The 22,960-nt window shown below is 35.2% G+C and overlaps 1 protein-coding gene across 14 annotated transcripts in view; it reads left to right on the top strand.

Moving 5' to 3' along the window:
* Positions 1-17,827: 17,827 nt before the first annotated feature.
* PWWP3B (PWWP domain containing 3B) overlaps positions 17,828-22,960 on the top strand; it is a 41,284-nt gene continuing 36,151 nt past the window's right edge. For 8 of the 14 annotated variants that reach the window (XM_054472327.1, XM_054472325.1, XM_054472333.1 and 5 more), the window contains exons 1-2: positions 17,911-18,031; positions 20,612-20,739. The gene's annotated coding sequence lies outside the window, so the exon portion shown is untranslated. Of the gene's footprint in view, positions 18,032-20,611; positions 20,744-22,960 lie in introns of all 14 variants that reach the window. The other 6 variants (XM_054472329.1, XM_054472332.1, XM_054472334.1 and 3 more) reach the window with 3 other exon arrangements.

A 22,960-nucleotide genomic window follows, 5' to 3' on the forward strand; every position in this document is an offset into this window, starting at 1 on the left:
GGTAGTGGGTGCATAAGATTTCTTACAACTGCATATGAACCTACAATTATCTTGAAATCAAAAAGTTTACTTAGAAAAAGTATGTGGCAACTTACACTTTGGATAAGAATTGAGTAATAGTGACTTGGCATACCCTTTCTCCTGAAACACCTATAAAACCAGAAAAAATATGAATAAATGCTTTTTAAGACATTGGCTATTGGATTAAAAAAAGACATCAATCCTTGAGATATAGGAAATAAATTATGTGATCCCTAAGATTACTCCAACTTACAGTCTGGAAAGTTTTCAGGCCTGTATGGCAGGCAGGTACCCAAGTAGATCCTAGTAATCTCCCTGAGTTAAGAAGACAGAATCAGATGTGAAAGGCTAGAGTTGGGAGAGCAGAGTTATGGGGAAAAGCTAATTGCAAAGAGACAACTCCACATATCTGCCATAGCCTTATTATAGTCTTTAGCTGAGTAATGATCAGCAAGTGTGTGTGAGCATGTTCCCCCGGCAGAGGAAAGAATCACTTGGGCCCAGGCACAGTGGCTCATGCCTGTAATTCCAGCACTTTGGATATGGAAGTGGGAAGATCGCTTGAGCCCATGAACTCGAGACCAGCCTGGGCAACATGGTGAAACTCTGCCTCTAAAAAAAAAAAAAATTACCCAGCCTTGGTGGTGTGCACCTGTAGTCCCAGCTATTCAGGAGACTGAGGTTGGAGGATTGCTTGAGCCCGGGAATTTGAGGCTGCAGTGAGGCATGATCTCGTGACTGCACTCCAGCCTGGAAAACAGAGTGAGACAAAAGAAAAGAAAAGAATAGAAAGGAAAGGAAAGGACTGGACAGGACAGGACAGGACAGGACAGGACAGGACAGGACAGGAAAGGAAAGGAAAAGAAAAGAAAAAGAAAAGAAAGAGAGCGGGGAGGGAGGGAGGAAGGAAGGAAGGAAGGGAGAAAGGAAGGGAAGGAAAAGATCTGTTCCCACAGCTCAAACAGGACAAGGAATGATTTCTGTTCCCGTGAGTTAGAGTGGGAAACCTCATAATTTACAGGCATCCAGTGAGAATACTCAGAAAGTTTTGCCTGTGTAGGGAAAGCTAGTTCTAGATTAAACCCTGCTTTGGTTTCAGTTTTAAAGAGTTTAAAAATAGGACCTGAGAGTATCAAACTCTTTTCAAAAACTATAACCACGTTTCAGAACAAACCACAAGAATATTTATAGCAATTCAATATTGAGCACCTAAAAAGGTCACTTTAAGTTGAGAAAGAGAGACCTAAGTGACCCTGTTAGCATGCTTAGTATGTTATGCTTTGTACCAACTTGGGACTGTGAAGAGTCCCTACCAACAAGAAAGCTTTCGCCAGATGCAGCCTCTCAACCTTGTACTTCTCAGCCTCTAGAACTTCAAGAAATAAATTCCTTTTCTTTATAAATTATCCAGTTTCAGGTATTCTGTTATAAGTGCTGGAAAATGGATTAAGATGTGCCAAAATCTAGAGAAAGAATTGGATCTGTCAAGGATACCCATGAATGATATAAAAAGGTACAAATCCAACTTCAATAGAAGAAAACTACAGTTTGTGGGATTGAAGATACATTAGATTGGATTAATAGCAGATTATGCAGTACAGATGAAAAGATTAGTGACCTTGACAACAGAGCAATAGAACTATCTATCCAAAATGAACAAAAAGAGAAAAAAAGAGGAAAAGGATGACTAATGGATTGAGGGATAATTTAGCAAGTTATGTCATAATCAAATTGCTCAAAACTAGTGATGGAGTAAATTTTAAAAGCAAGAAAAAAAGCACATTGTGTGCAGAGTACCAAGGAAATGATGATCTCCAATTTCTCATTGGAAACAATGCAAGTTAGATGACATTGTAACTACATCTTTAAGAAAAAATTAACCTGAATACCTAACTCAGTGAAAATAGCTTTCAAAATGAAATGGGAAATACATAGGTTTTCAGACATACAAAGCTGAAAGTGGTTGTCACCAGCAAAATTCTGCTACAAGATAGGTTACAGGAAGTCCTTCAGGGAAACAGAATATGATTTCAGATAAAATCTGGCTACACAAAGTAATGCAAGTGTATTGGAGACGGTAACCACATGAATAAATCAAACAGATTTTTTCTTAAATGTCTTCAAAATTGACTATTTAAATGCTATCAAGATATTGTGGATTTTAAAACATATGTATAAGTAAAATGTATGACAACAATAGCACAAAGTTTGGGGATGGAGAAATAAAAGTATACTGTGGAAAGATTCTTAAGGCATGAAATTGTATAATATAACTTGAAGATACACTGTCATAAGTTAAAGACATATTTAAAATGGAATCATGAAACATATCCAATTAATTCAAAAGAAGGCAGAACAAGAGGAAAAGAGGAACAAAGAGAAGATGGGGCAAATGGAAAACAATTAGCAAAATATACAATCATGTCATCGACGAACAGAGACAATTTGACTTCCTCTCTTCCTCCTTGAATACCCTTTATTTTTTTCTCTTGCCTGATTGCCCTGGCCAGAACTTCCAATACTATGTTGAATAGGAGTGGTAAGAGAAGGCATCCTTTCATCTCAGCGCAAAAACTCCTGAAGCTGATAAGCAACTTCAGCAAAGTCTCAAGATACAAAATCAATGTGCAAAAATCACAAGCATTCCTATACATCAACAATAGATAAGCAGACAGCCAAATCATGAGTGAACTCCTATTCACAATTGCTACAAAGACAATAAAATACCTAGGAGTACAACTTACAAGGGACATGAAGAACCTCTTCAAGGAGAACTGCAAACCACTGCTAAGGGAAATAAGAGAGGACACAAACAAATGGAAAAACATTCCCTGCTTATGGATAGAACGAATCAATATCGTGAAAATGGCCATACTGCCCAAAGTAATTTATAGATTCAGTGCTATTCCCCTCAAGCTACCATTGACTTTCTTTGCAGAATTAGAAAAAAAAAAACTACTTTAAATTTCATATGGAACCAAAAAAAGCCCATTTAGCCAAGACAATTCTAAGCAAAAAAGAACAAAGCTGTAGGCATCACGCTACCTGACTTTAAATTATAGTACAAGACTACAGTAACCAAAACAGCATCATGTTGGTACCAAAACAGATATATAGACCAATGGTACAGAAGAGAGACCTCAGAAATAACACCACACATCTTCAACCATCTGATCTTCAGCAAACCAGACAAAAACAAGCAATGGAGAAAAGATTCCCTATTTAATAAATGGTGCTGGGATAACTGGATAGCCATATACAGAAAACAGAAAGTGGACCCCTTCCTCACACCTTATACAAAAGGCAGCTCAAGATGGATTAAAGACTTAAATGTAAAACCCCAAACCATAACAACCCTAGAAGAAAACCTAGGCAATACCATTCAGGACATAGGCATGGGCAAAAAATTCATGACTAACACACCAAAAGCAATTGCAACAAAAGCCAAAATTGACAAATGGGATCTAGTCAAATTAAACAGCTTCTGCACAGCAAAAGAAACTATCATTAGAGTGAACAGGCAACCTGCAGAATGGGAGAAAATTTTTGCAAGCTACCCATCTGACAAAGATCTAATATCCAGAATCTACAAGGAACTTAAACAAATTGACAAAAAAAAAAACCTGATCAAAAAGTGGGCAAAGGATATGAACAGACACTTCTCAAAAGAAGACATTTATGTGGCCAACAAACATGTGAAAAAAAAGCTCAACATCCCTGGTCATTAGAGAAATGCAAATCAAAACCACAATGAGATACCATCTCATGCCAGTCAGGATAGTGGTTATTAAAAAGGCAGGAAACAACTGATGCTGGTGAGGCTGTGGAAAAATAGGAATACTTTTACACTGTTGGTGGGAGTGTAAATTAGGTTAACCATTGTGGAAGACAGTGTGGCGATTCCTCAAGGATTTAGAACCAGAAATACCATTTGACCCAGCAATCCCACTATTGGTTATATACCCAAAGGATCATAAATCATGCTACTATAAAGACACATGCACACGTATGTTTATTGCAGCACTATTTACAATAGCAAAGACTTGGAACCAACCCAAATGCCCATCAATGATAGACTGGATAAAGAAAATGTGGCACATATACACCATGGAATACTATGCAGCCATAAAAAGAATGAGTTCATGTCCTTTGCAAGGACATGGATGAAGCTGGAAGCCATAATTCTCAGCAAACTAACACAGGAACAGAAAACCAAACACTGCATGTTCTCACTCATAAGTGGGAGTTGAACAATGAGAACACATGGATACAGGGAGAGGAACATCACACACCGGGGCCTGTCAGGGTGTAGGGGGCAAGGGGAGGGAGAGCATTAGGACAAATACCTAATGCATGCGGGGCTTAAAACCTAGATGATAGGTTGATAGGTTCAGCAAACCACCATGGCACATGTATACCTATGTAACAAACCTGCACATTTTGCACATGTATCCCATAGCTTAAAGTAAAATAAACAAAAAAACAATAGCAAGATGGTAGGTTTTAACCCAATCACATCAACAACCATATCTAATATAAACAGTCTAAACAACTCAAATGTAAGGTTGGGTAAAAAAGCAAGACTAAACTATAGGCTGCTCGCAAGAAACCCACTGTAGTTATTAAGACACACCAAAAAGTAAAAGTGAAAGGATGGAAACAATATACCATGATAACAGTAATCAAAAGGAAGCTGGAATGACTATACTGATATACAACAATATAGATTTTAGAGACATAATTAGTGTTTATGTATCAGGACACTCAATTTTTAAGGTCTCAATTCCACTTAAATTGATCACTAGAGTCACTACAATTCCAATCAATATCCCAGCAGTCTCTTTGTAGAAATTAACTAGGAGATTCTAAAATTCACATGAAAATGCAAAGAAGGTTGAATAGCCAAAACAACTTTGATAAGGAACAAAGTTGGAGAACATACTTCCTGACTTCTTGCGAAGGTATGTTAATCAAAATAGTGTAGTGCTATTGTAAAAATAAACAATAGAGCAATGAAATAGAAGAGAGAGTTCAGAAATATATTACACATACATGAACAATTGATGATATTTTACAAAGATGCAAAGGCAATTCAGAAGAAGAAACATTCTTTTCAACAAGTGACACAGGAACAATTGAATATACACATAAAAATCTCACATTGTGTTCAAAAAATTAAAATAAACCATAGAACTAAATGTGAAATATAAAACCACAAAACATTGTAAACAAATAGAAGAAAACCTTGATGGCTTTCAGTTAGGCAGAGACTTCTTATATATGACAGCATAGCATAATCCTTAAGGGAATAAAATAATAAATCAGACTTCATCAAAATTTAAAAGTTGTGCTCTTTGAAGAGCTATAAGAGGATGAAAAGACTTCATAAACTGCAAGAAAAATTTTTTAAAATAATATATCAGATAAAGGATTTCTATACAGAATGTATACAGAACTCTCAAAATTAAATAACATGAAAAGAAATTACCAAATAAAAATAGGGAAAATATTTGAATCGACACTTCATTCAGGAAGATATATGAATGGCAAATAAGCACATGAAAGTTGTTCAACATCATAATAAGGAAGCAACTGCACACTTAATAGACCAGTTAAAAATTGTGTATACCTAGTGTTGGTGAAAATGTGGAGAACTGAACTCTCATATATTTTTGATGGGAATGTAAAATGATGCAGTCACTTTGGAACAGCTTGGCAGTTTCTTAAAATGTTAAGCATACATCTACTATATGATCCAGTCATTCCACCATTAGGTATTTATGCAAAAAAAAATGACTACACAAAGGCTTTTACATGAATTTTGTAGCAGCTTTATTTGTAACAGCCCCAATCTGGAAACAACCAAATTGCCCATTAATAGGTGAGTGGCTAAAAAATCAGTTGTGTGTAAATTCAATGGACTACTAATCAGCAATAATAAGGAATAAACTATTGATACATATAACAAGAAGAATGAATCTCAAAATAATTATTCTGAGTAAAAGAAGCTGATAAAGAAGGTGACTCACTGTACAAGTGTATGTATATAAAATTCTAGAAAAACAATTCTATAGTGACAGAAAGCAGATTAGTGGTTGACTAGGGATAGGGACTGAGTGGGAGGTGATTAAAAAGGGGTGCAAGGAAAAGACATTATGCTGATTGTGGTGATAGTTTAACAGTTTATACATATGTCAAAACATATTAAGTTATGTAATTTAAATACATGTGGTTTATTTTAGGTCAATTATACCTCAATAAAGCAGTTTAAAGAAAAAGCAAGTTATTAAACAGTAAGTAAGATGTCTTAGTCCTTTCCTGCTGCTATTTCAGAAACTCCTTAGACTGGGTAATTTATAAATAATACAAATATTTCCCACAGTTCTGGAGGCTAGGAAGCCCAAGATCAAAGTGCCAGCAGACTCAGTGTCTGAGGAGGGCTTGCACCTTCTTGCTGCGTCTTCACATGGCAGAAGGGGCAAAAGGGTGAAACACTGTGTCCTCACATGGCAGAAGATATGGAAGGGCCAGGCAGTTTACTGAAGCCTCTTTTTAAGGGCATCAATCCCATTCACAAGGGCAGAGAATTTCTGACTTAATCACTTCCCTAAAGGCCCCACCTCTTAATACCATCACCTTAGGGTTTAGGTTCCAACATATGAATTCTGGAGGAACATACTTTCAAACCATAGTAGACAGCTTATCCACAAGATTTTACAGTATGTTGTTTCTAAAAACAATGAAGTTACTATATATATGTAGTGACATAGAAATGTCATGTTATGTTTTCAAAAAGGCAAAATGCAGAATGGAATGTATCACATGGCCCCATTTTCAAAGCAGAATACATGTTTTTGAACAATACGTAAAAAAATCTAGAAAATATATGCCAATAATTAATAGAGCACAGCTGGATAAGCAGGCAGTGACCAGGGGTGATGGAGATACAGGATTATATCAACATCTATATTATAACATTCTCCTGGTTTGAATTTTCTTTAAAAATTTACATGAGTTTTGCTACCAGAAAAATGAGATATTTTAGAAATATAAAGAATGTATTGTTCAAAATAATCTTTTAAATGATGAAAATAATACTTTTGATTTAAAAATATTTAAATATATCATTGAATTTAAAAACCATAGTATCAAATAATATTCACATATATATGTGTGAAAATTTATGAAGGATAAAAACCACAAATATTAACAGTAGGCATCTCTGGTGTGTTATACTGTCTTCCTTATATATCTTGTATTTTTGCATTTTTATATTTTCTATGAGCATATATAATTATTTTACAGAGAAATGTTGACAATAAAGACATTATAATCCTATTGTATCTGATTCTCTCAGTTCTTTTTCCATTCTTCTGTATTATAAGTAATGGAAGCCCATAGACTACTTCGCCCAGACTCCCTTGCTACCTTGATATCTGTTAGATTATGTAAATGGGAGAAACTGGTAGGAGATTGGGGAGGTGGAAGAAGGAGAGAAGCCATTGTTCTTTTTTTCTCTCTTTTTTTTGGCAATATAAGTTTCCTATAACTGCAGTAGTACGAGTGGGGAGGTAGACTCCTCAGCAGGAGTGTGGGTTCCCCAGTAGAAATGTAGTCTCCTGGGTTCCTGCTCAGGCAGAATGGTCCTGGCTGTGGTGTCACAGATGGTCTGGCAGCCTACTCAGCAGTGTGCTCCTAGCTCTGGCTCTGACAGAGGCAGTGGGAGTTCTAGCTGGCTTGGAAGCACAGCACTTGTATACTTTGATCCCTATAGCTTCAGGGCATTCATGGGCTTTGGCTCCGATGACAAAAGTGGCAGGTGACTTCGAGCAAGTGGGCTTCTGTAACATCAGTGTTGCTGTCACACATGAGGACAAATATACTCACAACTTAAAATAAATGAACAATAATAAGAATATATTGGTCTTAGGGTGTTATGATAGTACTCTTATAGTTCTTTTTTAATGTATATTCCATGTATGAGATCTCCTCTGTATGATCCCCACTCTTTTTATTCTCATATCTCTACTGCATCTTCATTGACAAGATTCTTTTTCTGATATAAGACTTTTTTTTTTCTGATTCTCCTTTTCTGTCTTGTACTTAATCCAGTATCTTCAAGTATTGCCCACTCAAAACAAGTGTTTAAACCCCTTTGGAGTTTTAGGAGGAAAAGATGAGGGCACCAAAGTTGGTATCAGTTAGTAATCCTGAAACAAAAGAGCCATTTAAAAGCCTCACGTTAGTAGAGAACCAGGAATTTAAAACATGTCAATATCCCAAGGATTTTCCCAGGATGTAAATAATTTATGACAGATTTCTAGTCTATATTTATGTAAAGTCATGCACTGAATAATGATGGTTTGGTAGACGACAAACAACATATGCAAAAGTGGTCCCATAGATTATAATGGAGCTAAAAAGTTCCCATGGCTGAGCGAAGTCCGCAGTAGCTGTCGTAGCATTATTCATCTGCTTGTGGTGATGTTGGTGAAAACAAACCTACTGCACTGCCAGTTGTATAAAAGCACAATTTAACACATACAATTATGTGCAGTACATAATATTTGATAATAATTAATGACTATGCTATTCATTTTTGCATTTACTATGTATTTTATTGTTATTTTATAGTGTATTTCTTCAACTTATTAAAACAGTTAACTGTAAAACAGCCTCAGGCAGTTCCTACAGGAGGTATTCCAGAAGGCGGCTTGTTATCATAGGAGATGACAGCTCCATGCCTGTTATCGCCCCTGAAGACCTTCCAATGAAACAAGTTGTGGAGCTGGAAGACAGTGAAATTGATGATCTTGACCCTGTATAGGCCTAGGCTAATGTGTGTGTGTTTTAGTTATTTTTTAAAAGTTTTAAAAGTTAAAAAAAAAGTTTTAAAAATAGGAAAGAGCTTATAGAATCAGGATATAAAAGAAGAAAATATTTTTGTAGAACTATGCAATGTGTTTGTGTTTTAAGCTAAATGTTATTACAAAATAATCAAAAGTTAAAAAATTAAAAAGTTTATAAAGTAAAACAGTTATAGTAAGCTAAGTTTACTACTGAAGAAAAATAATTTTAATTAATTTAGTTTAAGTTTCCAGTGTTTATAAAATCTACAGTAGTGTACAGTAATGTCCTAGGCCTTCACAGTCACTCACTACTCACTCACTGACTTGCCAAGAGCAACTTCCAGTCCTGAAAGCTCCATTCATGGTACATGCCCTATATAGATATACCATATTTTATCTTTTATACTTTATTTAAAAGTACCTTTTATATGTTTAGATATGTTTACATACACAAATACTTACCATTGTGTTACAACTGCCTATAGTATATGGTAACATGTACAGGTTTATAGCATAGGAGTATAGTAGGCTATACCATCTAGGTTTGTGTAAGTACACTTTATGATGTTTGCACAACTAAGAAATTGCCTAATGATGCGTTTCTCAGTATATATTCCTGTCATTGAGCAATGCATGACTGTACATCAACAGACCATGTATATCTTCAGATGCTCTACGATTCATATGGATTTCTTTTTCCCTTTCTCCCATTCTCGCTATGTCTTCATTAGTTGCTTGCTCCATGCCTAGGTGGGTTAGTAGTACTAAAAACTTTTAATTATTGTAATTTCGCTTATATGGCTTTATATATGGCAGTGTTAGTTTTCTCTACTTACACTTATTTTTCAAAAGTTTCCTGGAAATTCCCACGTTTTTATTTCAGGTGAACTACAGTATTGTTTTGATTACTTCTATCAACTCTAGAGTTAGATATTAAAATTACTCACATTTTATAGATGAGGAAACTGAGGTACACAGAAATGAAGAAACTTAAGATGACATGACAAGTGGTAGAGCTGGGAAATAAATTCATATCTATCAGACTGCCTGTAATATTGAGAAATCAAAAACGTAACCATCTGGGTATGTGCATCCCTGACAATTTATTAAAGCTAAACAGCTCACCTTGTGAATAGTCTCCCAATATCCTCACTAGAAAATAATAATGACCTTCATGCAGAATAGATACAGGAATAACTCTGGTCCAGGATGGCCCTTCTTTTATGGATCCCCTAGAGAATAAGATGGCTCTTTCTTGCTTTAGAATCACCAAGATTGATCGCAGAAGGTCCTGCTCTTTGCTTGTCAATCCCGAGAAGAGTTGTATCTCACTGAAGCTCTGTCTCTCTAACGTGATCTCAGAGTGTGGCAAGAGCTAGGATTGTTTGTTTTTTGTAATTATGTGTACACTGTGATGAGGTAGTTGTCAGGTCTTCAGAAACCTTAGCACTTTGTTTTAAAATCTTAGTATAATATTAACCTAAGCAGTCTAACTCATATTATTATTAGCCATTGGCAATGTGCAGGTTTTACATATTGACTCAGAAACACAAAAATTCCCAAATATGGCAAACTCAAACTTATATTCTTGTGGGTCATGCGTCAGCAGATTCTTTGTGGGAGCTCATCTCTCTTCACTGGAAGCACTTTTTCCCTCTCTATCCTGTTCCCATACATTTGCCCAGAGATTTCTCAGGCTCCTTTGGCCCTAGCAGTGATTGACTAGTTTGCCTTTCTCAGTATCCATAAGCTCAACTCCAGTACATTCTTTTCTTGCTCTTGTGCTTAAGGTGGCAAGACATTCAGCCAGTAGGCATTTTTTTTTTTTTTTTTGAGATGGAGTCTTGCTCTGCTGCTCAGGCTGGAGTGCAGTGGCGTGATCTCAGCTCACTGCAACCTCCCTCTCCGGGGTTCAAGCGATTCTTCTGCCTCAGCCTCCTGAGTAGCTGGAACTACAGGTGCGCGCCACCATGCCTGGCTAATTTTTGTATTTTTAGTAGAGATGAGGTTTCGCCATGTTGGCCAGGCTGGTCTTTAACTCCTGACCTCGTGATCCGCCTGCCTCAGCCTCCGAAAGTGCTGGGATTACAGGCATGAGCCACCATGGCCGGCTGGCATTCTTACATACTGTTTGTTCATAGCCAGTGTTAGATAGGTGAAAGTCTATGCCTTCGGAATTGTTATATACTTTGTATATCACCTGATACAAATTTGCTTTGGACAAATTTATTTCTACCATGCGTCAAATTTTGTTAATTTACCAGCAAAGGAACCAGCAAAACAACAGAAACATTTAAAAGAGAGCATGCCAGGTGGGAAAGGGCTTTGAAATTGAATGATTAAAAATTTGGAAACTAAGAATGCTTACATAAACAAGTAGGTTTTCATAATAATGAAGAAAGTGTCCTTTCATAAAGTCTTAAAAGACATAATGTCTTTTCCTGAAGCTTGTGGCAGTACAGTTCATACTGACCATCAGTCAGAAAATAAAAAGCGCCTTCGGTACATGCTATCAGTCAGAAAACAAACAAACAAAAACATTTGTATTTAAGCAGCAAATGTTCAGAATTTATCTGCTTGAGATTAAAAGTTTTCATCCTCCAGCAACAGTGTAGAATAGGAACATCTAACAAGAAGGCCTGAAATCAAGTCAATAGAGATACGAAGCAGGACACCAAAAAGCAAGTTATTGCCAGTGATTTTCTTTCAATCTGAAAATAAATATGTAGAATATATAGTTTGCCCACTTCTTAGCTTGGCAATATTTTTTTTCCTTTTGACTGTCTATTTTTCTGGTCTCCTCTTCCAAAAGGCAATAATCATTCACGTTTTAACATATTGTTTGATTGTTTGTTATAATTTTTTAATATAGTGAAACTTAGACATAGGCTTTCTTTATACACTGTTATTAGAACCATGATTATCAGCAAGGTTTGTACTTATTTATATTCATCATTTAACTCAGTTTCTAACATCTTGGAGCAATTTCCAAATTAAATAATCAAGTAAATAAATCTTAATGGTGACAAATTAATTTGTCAATTCACCTGGGCTTTTAGAGTATTTTGTTTACATATCTTGGTATATTTACATAAGTGCATTATGTGTTACTGAACATACCCACACCTCATTGTTATATTGTTGCCAACCCTTTCATGGTGAGAAACTACCAAGCCCGGATAACTGTTTCTCTGAAGATTGTGAAAAAATCCAAAGCTCTGTTTTAAAAAGTCCCAATTACTCCAGAAATGCTCTTTACCAATTTTATGAACTTACTTTCTCCAAAGTTAGAGAATAAAGATCAAGAAATTTACCTTAAAGGCTGAGATATTTCTGGTATGCTGTGATGTGGAGAGTTAAAATATAAAAGGAAGAGGAGAAGAAGGAGAAAGAGAAGGAAAAGGAGAGGGAGAAAGAAAAAAAAAACACTATGGCATAAGACCGTCAGAATAGAGAATACCTATAAACACAGTGTCTAAAACATCCCCATGAAAATAATCATAATTAGACTTTCCCCTCCTTTCATTCAGCCCTCCCTTAGTCTCATGTAACAAATTCTTGTTCCATTTGTTTTGGAATCGTGATCTACCTCCTGAAGTCCCCTGCTTCTGGGCTGGCATAGTCTGGGAAATTTTGAATCTTGGGTCCTTTGTACAGTGCATTTCATTGTGGCTCTAAGGCTAACTTTCTTAGACCCGTCTTTCATAATACCCAGTCTTTGATCTATAATTTGTGACACATGCCTTTGTGACTGTCACAATGAAAGATGCAAGACTGACAGGTTTGGGTTGATTTAGTAGAGTGATTGAATATATCAGATAGAGGAGCATGGATTTCCCTATTGGGTATAATACATATAAGGACCTAACCATGACCTTTTCTTAAGGACAAAAAACCAAACACCGCATGTTCTCACTCATAGGTGGGAATTGAACAATGAGAACACATGGACACAGGAAGGGGAACATCACACTCCGGGGCCTGTTGTGGGTGGGGGGCTGGGGGGGATAGCATTAGGAGATATACCTAATGTTAAATGAGGAGTTAATGGGTGCAGCACACCAACATGGCACATGTATACATATGTAACAAACCTGCACGTTGTGCACATGTACCCTAAAACGTAAAGTGTAATAATAATAAAATTAAAAAAAAATTCTGAAAATTGAAAAAAAAAAGAATTTAGGTAACAATTACCATAAGTAAGTGTAAGTCAGTCGGTCTATGTTTTATGGACTGTGATTGGCAAATCTACTGTATAAACCTTCCTATAAAGTGTGGACTACAATTATCACTAAAAAGCAAGGAATAAGAACCTAGGAATGAAATCTTATAATGTACATCAATTTGTAAAATGTTATTGTGTCAGCATGTACACATGAATAACAGCATGCTTATATCTATCTGAAAAAGATACAGTCAGTGAAACATTTATATCAATAGCCCTTTACCTATACAAAATTAATCTAGGATAGGCTGATTTTCTTTTTTTGATTTGGCAGTTTTTCCAAAATGTGTGTCTAAAAAGAGATAGTAGTTCTTCTAACACTAAATCTACTTATAAAATAGCATGCCAAATATACCTAAGTATATTTTCATCCCTTCTTTTATTAGGTGAGGGAGTATGCCTTTTGTATTATTTTCTAGCCATCTGAAAACTGCCAAAGATGATTTGGGTGTATAAGACAATGGGACAATTTAGGGTTAAAGACAATTTAGGGTTAGGCCAGGCGTGGTGGCTCATGCCTCTAATCCCAGCACTTTGGGAGGCTGAGGAGGGAGGATTGCCTGAGGCCAGGAGTCTGAGACCAACCTGGCTGACATAGTGAGACCCCGTCTCTACAAAAAATAAATTGATAATTAATTAATTAAAGATACAATTTGGGGGAAGAAAATAACTAAAGAGGCTACTAGAGGAAATCAGCTGCTTAATTAAAATTAGAAAATAAACACCTAAGAGGAAGAAACAGTTTTATCCATGGATATCTCATTAACTATAGTGACAATGCAATATTTAAAATAAACATAACAGAAAGAAGTACAACAATAAATAAAAATTTAGCTCTTCCTGAAATGAAGACTCTGTGAGCACAAGAGGTAGCACAAAAGAATATGAATAAGCTCGTGTGGATTGAAAATGTACATGAAGGTGAGGCATATTAAATCTTTTGCTATCATGATAGAATATATGAAATGTAAATAATAAGTTTATGCCGGGCGCGGTGGCTCACATCTGTAATCCCAGCACTTTGGGAGGCCAAGGCAGGTGAATCACTAGAGGTCGGGAGTTAGAAACTAGCCTGGTCAACATGGCGAAACCCCGTCTCTACCGAAAATACAAAACGCCAGGCATGATGGTGCATGCCTGTAATCCCAGCTACTCAGGAGGCTGAGGACTTAAGCCAGGGAAGCGGAGGTTGCAGTGCGCTGAGAAAGCACCATTGCACTCCAAGAAAGCACCATTGCACTCCAGCCTGGGCAACAGAGGAAAACTCTGTCTCAATAAATAAATAAATAAATAATAATAATAATAAGTTTATATAATCTCATTTTGAGGTCAGATTACATGTTCTAAAATCATTATTCATTTTAGTTGTTTAATCCTCTCTATTGTTCTTAAACTACTCTTATTTAAATTAATGTACCATTATATGTGTATATTTAAACACAGACCCAAATACACACCCATAAACACATATCATAGAAAGGTTTAAATATGAGCTTTAAAATACAATTAACCTCTCAACATATTAGTAGATGATACATATACAATATTGATTTTACTGTTTTATTTTGAGCTTTATAAGAATACTTTTATATGTAAGTAAGAATCTAAATAAAAATTGTTAATTGAAATTTGGTATGTTTGATGCTTTGTGTTTATGAATTCTGATTTTCTTAGGAATTGTCCAGATATCCAAAAAAATTTACTCATTGTTTTCAAGGTCTCAAAGTCAATTACAGAACTAAGAAATTAAATTTAGGTTGACATTAAAGAAAAATACAATCACTGTTGGTATTAGAATTTTGGTTTTATGCAAGCCGGGCTTAATACCCAGGTGATAGGTTGACAGGTGCAGCAAACCACCATGGCACGTGTTTCCCTATGTAACAAACCTGCACATCCTGCACTTGTACCCTTGAACTTAAAACAAAGAATTTTGGCTTTATAATATTACAGTGAAAACACTTACATAGTCCAAATAGAATAACTGTATACCCACATATTTTGTGGCTTTACCTGAAGTTTGAGAGAACCAATCATTTTGCAATGACATGGCTTACTATAATTCAGTTTCTCATGGTTACCTTAAACATTTAATGAGAGTAACGTTAGCTTACCTGAGCAGTGAAAACAGTATACAGGAAATTTAGCAAGTTCAGCTTAATTAGTCTTTTTATGATAAAATAATCCCAAACCATGCAAATGGTTTGGGAAAGGACAAGTGGGAAGGCTATGTGGGGTGTGAGTGCCATAAAGCAGAGATGTCCACATATATTTTTATCACCACTGAAAAAAAATTTGATACCTCCGAATTGTTCGATATTTTTATAAAATATGTAATACATTATAGCATTTATTACGTACATTTAACATATTTATAAGTAGAAGCTTATAAAATAAATCAAAATGAAAGAAATTGAATTTTAAACATTTACTTTCTATGTCCCACTGGAACATCTGGGTACCCATAGGTCTCTGTGGAGACCATTTCTCTATTACCAATTTAGATATTCCACTCTGCTACTTAAAGCACTAAATGGTTCTCTCTTAACCTCTATAATGCTCAGCTTTAGGCAAATAGTGCCAAAACAGTTCCCAAAATGTGAGTTCCAATTTACATTTCTGTAAAAAGTGTATGAACCTTCCAATTGCTCCTTATCCTTACCAATATTTGGTATTTTCAACATTTTATACTTTGGTATGTTTATGTTCTACAACCACTGGTTTTTTAGAGCACTTTTTAATACCAAAGAAAATAAAACTAATGTCAACAATAATAAAAAAGCAACCCTTTAGAGTAGAGTCTTTTCATTCTGAATAGCACTGTTTCTCAAGGTCTTCTGACTTTATAGAACACAGTTTATCAGTTCTCTGTTCTTGATGTTGTTATATTTCAATAAACTATTATTCTTAGTATTATGTCCTTGTTACACATTAGCAGAATTTGTCCCACAATTTTGCAGAATTTTTCATGAACAGAAGCGGTTTTTAAAGAGTTGCAATATGGAGAAGCTTTGAGCTTTGAAATTATATCAGAGCTCTTGAGATAACTTGCTATTAGAAATCACATGAATAAACAAGTGGGACTACATCAAACTAAAGTTTCTGCACAGCAAAGAAAATAATCAACAGAATGAAAAGGTAACCCATGGAATGGGAGAAAATATTTGCAAACCATGCATCCAATAAGGAGTCGATATCCACAATTAGAAACTTATAAAATTAATACCCACAATAAGAAACTTATAAAATTCAATGTCAAGAAAAAACTAGCAAGTAAACTGATTTTAAAAATGAGTAAAGGACACTGGGTAGTTATTTTTTCCAAAGAAAACGTGCTAATGGTCAAAAGGTACATGAAAAGGTGACTGTAGTTAATAATATGTAATGTATATTTGAAATTTGCTAAGAAGGTAGATCTAAAGCGTTCTCATCTCACATGAAATGGTAACTATGTGAGGTGATGGATATATTACTTGGCTTGATTGTGGTAATCATTTCACAGTGTACACATATATCAAATCATCACATTACCCATCTTGAATATATATAATTTTTGTCAATTGTACAAAAAAATCACATTTCAAGACCAAAATAAACAGACATTAATCTGGGAGAGATCAAAATACTTTTAGGTAAAACAGCCTCAGGAGGAGGCACTGACCACCAGTTCCTTTTACTTCTATAAGAGCTAATCAAATTCTTCTTACTTGCCCAATAATGTATTTCTATCCATTTTTGCATTATTATACATTTTGAGGTAATTTCGTGGGTACAAAAAGTTTACAATTGTCATATCTTAAAAATAATGAAGAAAATGTGGTAAAAATAAATTGAATAGCAGATGAAACCAAAATTGTCAGCTTTATTAAGAGGGGAAGATAAATTGCAGGACTTTGCTTGTGAGAGTGAAATGAGACTAACAGAACTCCAGACTTAAGGAAAACTATCCATCAGCCTAGGAGCATATTTCTCTAGTCTAGAAGACGCAGAGAGCCTTCAAGTTACACTGCTTTGAGCTTTCTTCACAGTGAAGTAAATATCAGGAATAGGGAAGGACGTTGGGAATTCTCTGCTTGTGTTCTTTGCCCCTTTCCCTACTTTGTTGTTCATTTCTTTCTTATTGAAATGAAAGAACTAGCTTGGGTATATTTTTGTTTATCTAATCATATGGACAAACAAAAGCACTTGAAAAGCACTCCTAAGTTTGCGGCTGATTTTTTAATTTGGCCTATGGTGATTTTACGCTTAATACATTTTTTTTCAATTTCAGTATAATCAGATTTTGTCTGAGGATTTTTCTTTGGAAATGACCTAAGGAAAGAAGTATAAGAAACTTGAATGAAAGGAGAGATATATTATGTCCCAGTTTCAGATTCAAAATTGTAAAGAATTAATTTTACCTAAAATAAAGTATTAATTCACTGTAATCCAAATCAAAATACTTAGCATATGTTTTTTTGTGAAGTTTGGCCAGTAGGTCTTAAATTTACCAGAAATAAAGTACAAAAGAGGATCAGAAAAAATATATGTAAGGAACGTTTTAACCACATCTTTATTATATGAAAAAGAGATTTGCTGTTGCTTCTTTTTTTCCATTAAAACACCTATCCTAGGGGGTTGAATGGAAATTGAACAGACATAGGTTACCATTACACTTTAAAGTACTTTAAGAGGAACATTTCTTCCCTTTAACTGTATTTCGGTTTAAGTTGGTCATTTTTCTCCTAAGTGAAGGAAGAACCTCGTGCTTTCCCCATCACGGAGAGGGGGCGGAGCATCCTCTAGGAGCTTGGAAGAAAGCTGCGCCCAGCCAGTCTTCGGGGAGGAGCTGCATTACACACAGGCTTCGGAGGCTTCCGTGGAGAAGCTTGGAGGTAATGGCTGTCGTAAATGCTAGTTATTTTCACAGAGTTCTCAAAGATTTGGAATAAAGGTGAGAAAAGAAGAGAGTGCTGCTTAGGAATAACGGGAAAGGAGTGTCGTTTTGTGAGAGTCGTTGTTTCTGTGAGGGAATTAATATATGTGTTTTGTGTTCCTTCAGATTATTTTAAAAGTCCACAGTCGGGGAGGTGGTAATCAACATTACACCTGCGGGAAAATATTCTTAAAGAGGTAGCAAAAGCTAACTTTTTAATAGAGCATTTTATGTTTCCATCAAAAGGCAGTGGTGGCTGAGATAAATGATGAAACAAAACTTGGGAGGTTAATCTTCCTTATTTTGAAAAAGGTTGTAATAGTCTTAAATGAAAAATTAAGTTGTTAGTTGGGGATGTTGGTTTTTTATATTACTTTGAATGTGTTGATTGTGTTTCTAACAAATCTTACTGTTTTGGTGGAGTATGTTAGTAATTTAAAGTAATGCATAACTGTGCAAATTCGAGTATCTCTGAGAATTAGTAGTTTGGTTATTTGTCAAGGGATACACAATGACTTAATAGCTTTTTAAATAATGTGCAAAATATGATCTTTGTCTGTACTTCTACCTATCTCTCAAGAGAATTGTACATTCGTATTTGTACTGTAATAGAAAAAATCTAAAAGATCATAACAATAACAGACATGCATTAGTATAATAAAACACAACAAACAATATACTTAGTAATAAAGGATGCCTGATAAAAAAGGATGTCAGGGGGAAAAGGAGGAAATTTTCCACTTCTTTCTTCCACATTTTACTTAGCATGTAGTTTCTATGTCAGCATAGAAACTGAGATGAGAACTTAAAATCATGGGGAAAAGCTACTTTCCCCAAAATAGCGTAAACTCATATATAAACAGGGAAAGGTGTTCAAATATGTGGCTAAATAAATGTAATTTCAAATAGTATATTCAAACATGTATGTGATGAGGAAAAAAATCAAAAGGATTAGACATCAAATGTATGCCGTGAACAACTCAGGGTTTGAGTACTGATGATGTGTATTTTCATCTTTAGATTTTTATGTACTTTTAGATTCTTTTGGAAACGATAATGGAGCTGAAAAGGGAATAATCACTTTTGTTACAGACACTTGAGCAAATAGCCACACACACATTCCATTGTCTTTAGCTGCAGTAGGATTTTTCTGTGGATCTGAGAAGGCTCATTACCTGATTGCTTGTGCTTTTCTTGCAATTCACCTATTGAGGCTATAGTCCAGACTCTGGTTCAAGCAGAACATATTTATCTTTATACTCCTGAGGAATAATTCATAAAATGTTTTAAACATATTATGACATAGTCATATAGGATAGTATATCTATAATGTTGAATACTACGCAGCTGTAAAAGGAATGAGTTAACTCTAAATGCAATGATTAGAATAAATGTCCAAGGTAGCTTCTAAAAATAGGCAAATTGAAGAATGGCCTGTATCATGTAATCCTATTTGTTTACCAAAAAGAATGTGCATGCATCAGTACAGTGTATGCAATAAAAACCTGGAAATATACATGCTACTTTATTAATTGGAGAAATCTGGAAATAATACATGCCACTTTATTAATTGGAGATATAAGTGTTCTTATATCTCCACACATATCTCCAATTAATAGACAGAATATTTTAACCTTCTATGTATTACATTTCCCCATTTTAAAAATTTCATTTTGAAAAGAGCAAGCCTGAATAATTTTCATCATGAGAAAAACATAAAATTTTAGAAACGTGGAAAAAATTTTGTAAAGCAATTCACAAAAAGATGATATGGAAAATAATTATTGATATGGAAAGATATTCAAATATATTACTGGAGGAATAAAGGGTCTAGTTTCAAAAAGCTTCCACATTGATAAGTCTCTACAGAAAAAAATCTAGAAATATACAGAACAAACCATTACATTTTGACCATTGTTGTGGAGATTTCCTTTCTTCTTTGGAAATCCAAAAGATGTAGAAAGATATATACAATATGCATGAGAGATATTATGATGAAAAATATTAAAATGAGAACATTATGATCCCATTTTTGTATAACACATGCACAGAACTCTTAAACTGAGAATGAAAAATTCTAGAAGCCTGAGTGTCTGCAGTTCTGGTTCTGGTCACAAGATGGTGCTTGCCAGGTTTCCTAAGCTTTGTCCAGCAAATATTTTTATGAAGTGGACAAAGCAATGAAATGTGTTTTGTATTAGCCGACTATGTACAGTGTGATTGAAATTCCATTCAAAATATTATAAATATCTAGAAGAAAAATCCCCACCAATAACTGACATGAAGACTCACACAGAAATAATAAAAAATGCTGCTACATAGTCTGGCCCATAGTAGAAACAAGTCAATTGTTCTTCCCCTTCTCTCTTTTCTCCACCTCATAATTTTCCTGAAGGATATGATTTTAGCATGAACGAAATAACATAACTGACCCAGAGAGCATTTCATATTATAATAACATGAAGGAAAATAGATGGCATCTACATCGCAGATGAGATTTCGCCTCATTCCTGTGTTTTGGAATGACATGCCTGTTAGAGTTTAGATAGGGAAATTTATTTACACCTTTTCCGTTTCATTGGTTTGATTCCCTGCCAGCCGAGCCCCCGAAAGACAGTTCAACCACAGAAGTGCTGAGCCAGGTAAAGACCCTGCTGGACAAGCAGCTGGAGTGAGAATCAAGACAGCTGGACCACAGGACCAGACCCACGAGGATCCATGTGACCGTGAGTAAGACTCTTCCCATTTCACAAAACATTTCACCGGTATAAACATGTTGAGAACTTGGAGAACAATGTATTTTGCTTCCTGCTCTACAGTCATCATAGCAGTTTAAATTAAAAGCCACATTTCATGTAAGGATCATGTTAGGTTGAGAATTTGGGGTATACTTCATTTTGTTTCCTGTTCTACAGCTATCATGTTTGTAATTAAAAGTCATAACTTCTAGTTTTTGGAAAAAATCTTATATATTATACCACTATGAAGAAATCATGCAAGAGGCTACGCAGGTGTCTCCCTGAGGCCAGACTCTGTAGTCCTTGACAACTATACTAGGTTGTGATACCATAAACTGGATAACATAGTTATAAAGGTTTCTTAGAACCTGCTTAAGGTCTTACGACCTTCTTGAATCACCTGTACAGTCATGCACGGCTTAACGATGGGGACTTATTCTGAGAAATGCTTCAACAGGCGATTTTATCTGAGAACATTATAGAGTGTACTTGCACCAACTTAGATGGTATAGCCTACTACACACTTAGGCTATATGGTATAGCCTATTGCTCCTATACCACAAACCTGTATACCATGTTACTGTACTGAATACTATAGGCAGTTGCAACACAACTGCCTACAGTGGTGAATACTGAATACTGTAGGCAGTTGCAACACAACTGCCTACAACATGGTGCTGTTGTCTCCTAGAATAACAATGCCCTTTTCTGGAATACCCCCTGAAAGACCTGCTCTGTGCCTATTTTACGATTAACATTTTTTTTTCTAGGTTGAAGGAATATACTAAAATAAGATTAAAAAGTATAGTAAGTACATAAACCAATAACAGTCATTTATTATCATTATAATAGTATTTGTATATCCAAACATATCTAAATATAGAAAAGTTACAGTAAAAATATGACATAAAAGACAAAAAATGGTATACCTGTATAGGGGAATTACCATGAATGGAACTTGCAGGACTGGAAGTTACTTTGGGTGAGTCAGTGAGTGAGTGGTGAGTGAAAGTGAAGGCCTAGAACATTATGTATACTACTGTAGACTTGAACACTTAGGCTACACTAAATTTATATAAAAAATTATTTTTAATGATAAATTAACCTTAGCTTATGGTAACATTTTATTTTATAAATGTTTAAATTTTTAAATCTTTTAACACTTTTGTAGCAATACCTTAAAGCACTAACACATTGTACAGCAGTAAAAAAAAATAAAATAAAATAATTTCTTTCTTTATATCCTTGTTCTATAAGCTTTTTTCCTATTTTTAAAATTTTTAAATTTTTCTTTTCAAACTTTTTTTTGTTAAACACCAACACACATATTAGCCTAGGCCTACGCAGGGTCAAGATCATCAACATCACTGTCCTTCATTTACACATCTCGTCCCACTGGAAGGTCTTCAGGGGTAGTAACACTCATGGTGCTGTTGTCTCCTAGAATAACAATGCCCTTTTCTGGAATACCCCCGAAAGACCTGCTCTGTGGCTATTTTACGGTTAACATTTTTTTTTCTAAGTAGAAGGAATATACTAAAATAAGATTAAAAAGTAAAGTACATAAACCAATAAGAGTCATTTATTATCATTATCAAGTATTAGGTACGTCACATAATTGTATGTGCAATACTTTTATGCCACTATCAGTGTAGTAGGTTGTTTACACCAGCAGCACCACAAACAGGTGAGTCATGAATTGTGCTTCAGTGTTACAATGGCTGTAACTGACATCACTAGGCAACAGGAATTTTGCAGCTTTATTATAATCTTACAGGAACATCGTCATATATGCAGTTTGTCATTGACTGAAATGTCACTATGCACGACATGACTATATTCTCTTAAATAATATTTTGTAGTGGTTTAACAAACTTAATTCTTTCCCAGCAACCATCACAAATCCGTGCCTCATAACGTTGTGCTCTTAGTGAGATTGTTGATGCTGAGCCTCATTGTGTCCGTGAGCTCTCCTTTGGTTACCTTGGATAGACAGGGCAGTAGTGGCGGCTTAGAAAAGATTAGAACCCAGCATTCACTTACGATAACTCAGAGGGTTGCAAAAGGCCAAATTATTCAAGAACAAAAACAATGTCCCCGATACTGCCAAAGCTCCTCCCACACAATTCCCTTTTTATTACACAACAGAGAAAATAATGATGGGATATTGGGTTTGTGTTATAATACTTCTCTTTTTTGTACCCCCCCA

Source organism: Pongo pygmaeus, chromosome X (genome assembly GCF_028885625.2).
Source record: "Pongo pygmaeus isolate AG05252 chromosome X, NHGRI_mPonPyg2-v2.0_pri, whole genome shotgun sequence".
Lineage (NCBI taxonomy): Eukaryota > Metazoa > Chordata > Mammalia > Primates > Hominidae > Pongo > Pongo pygmaeus.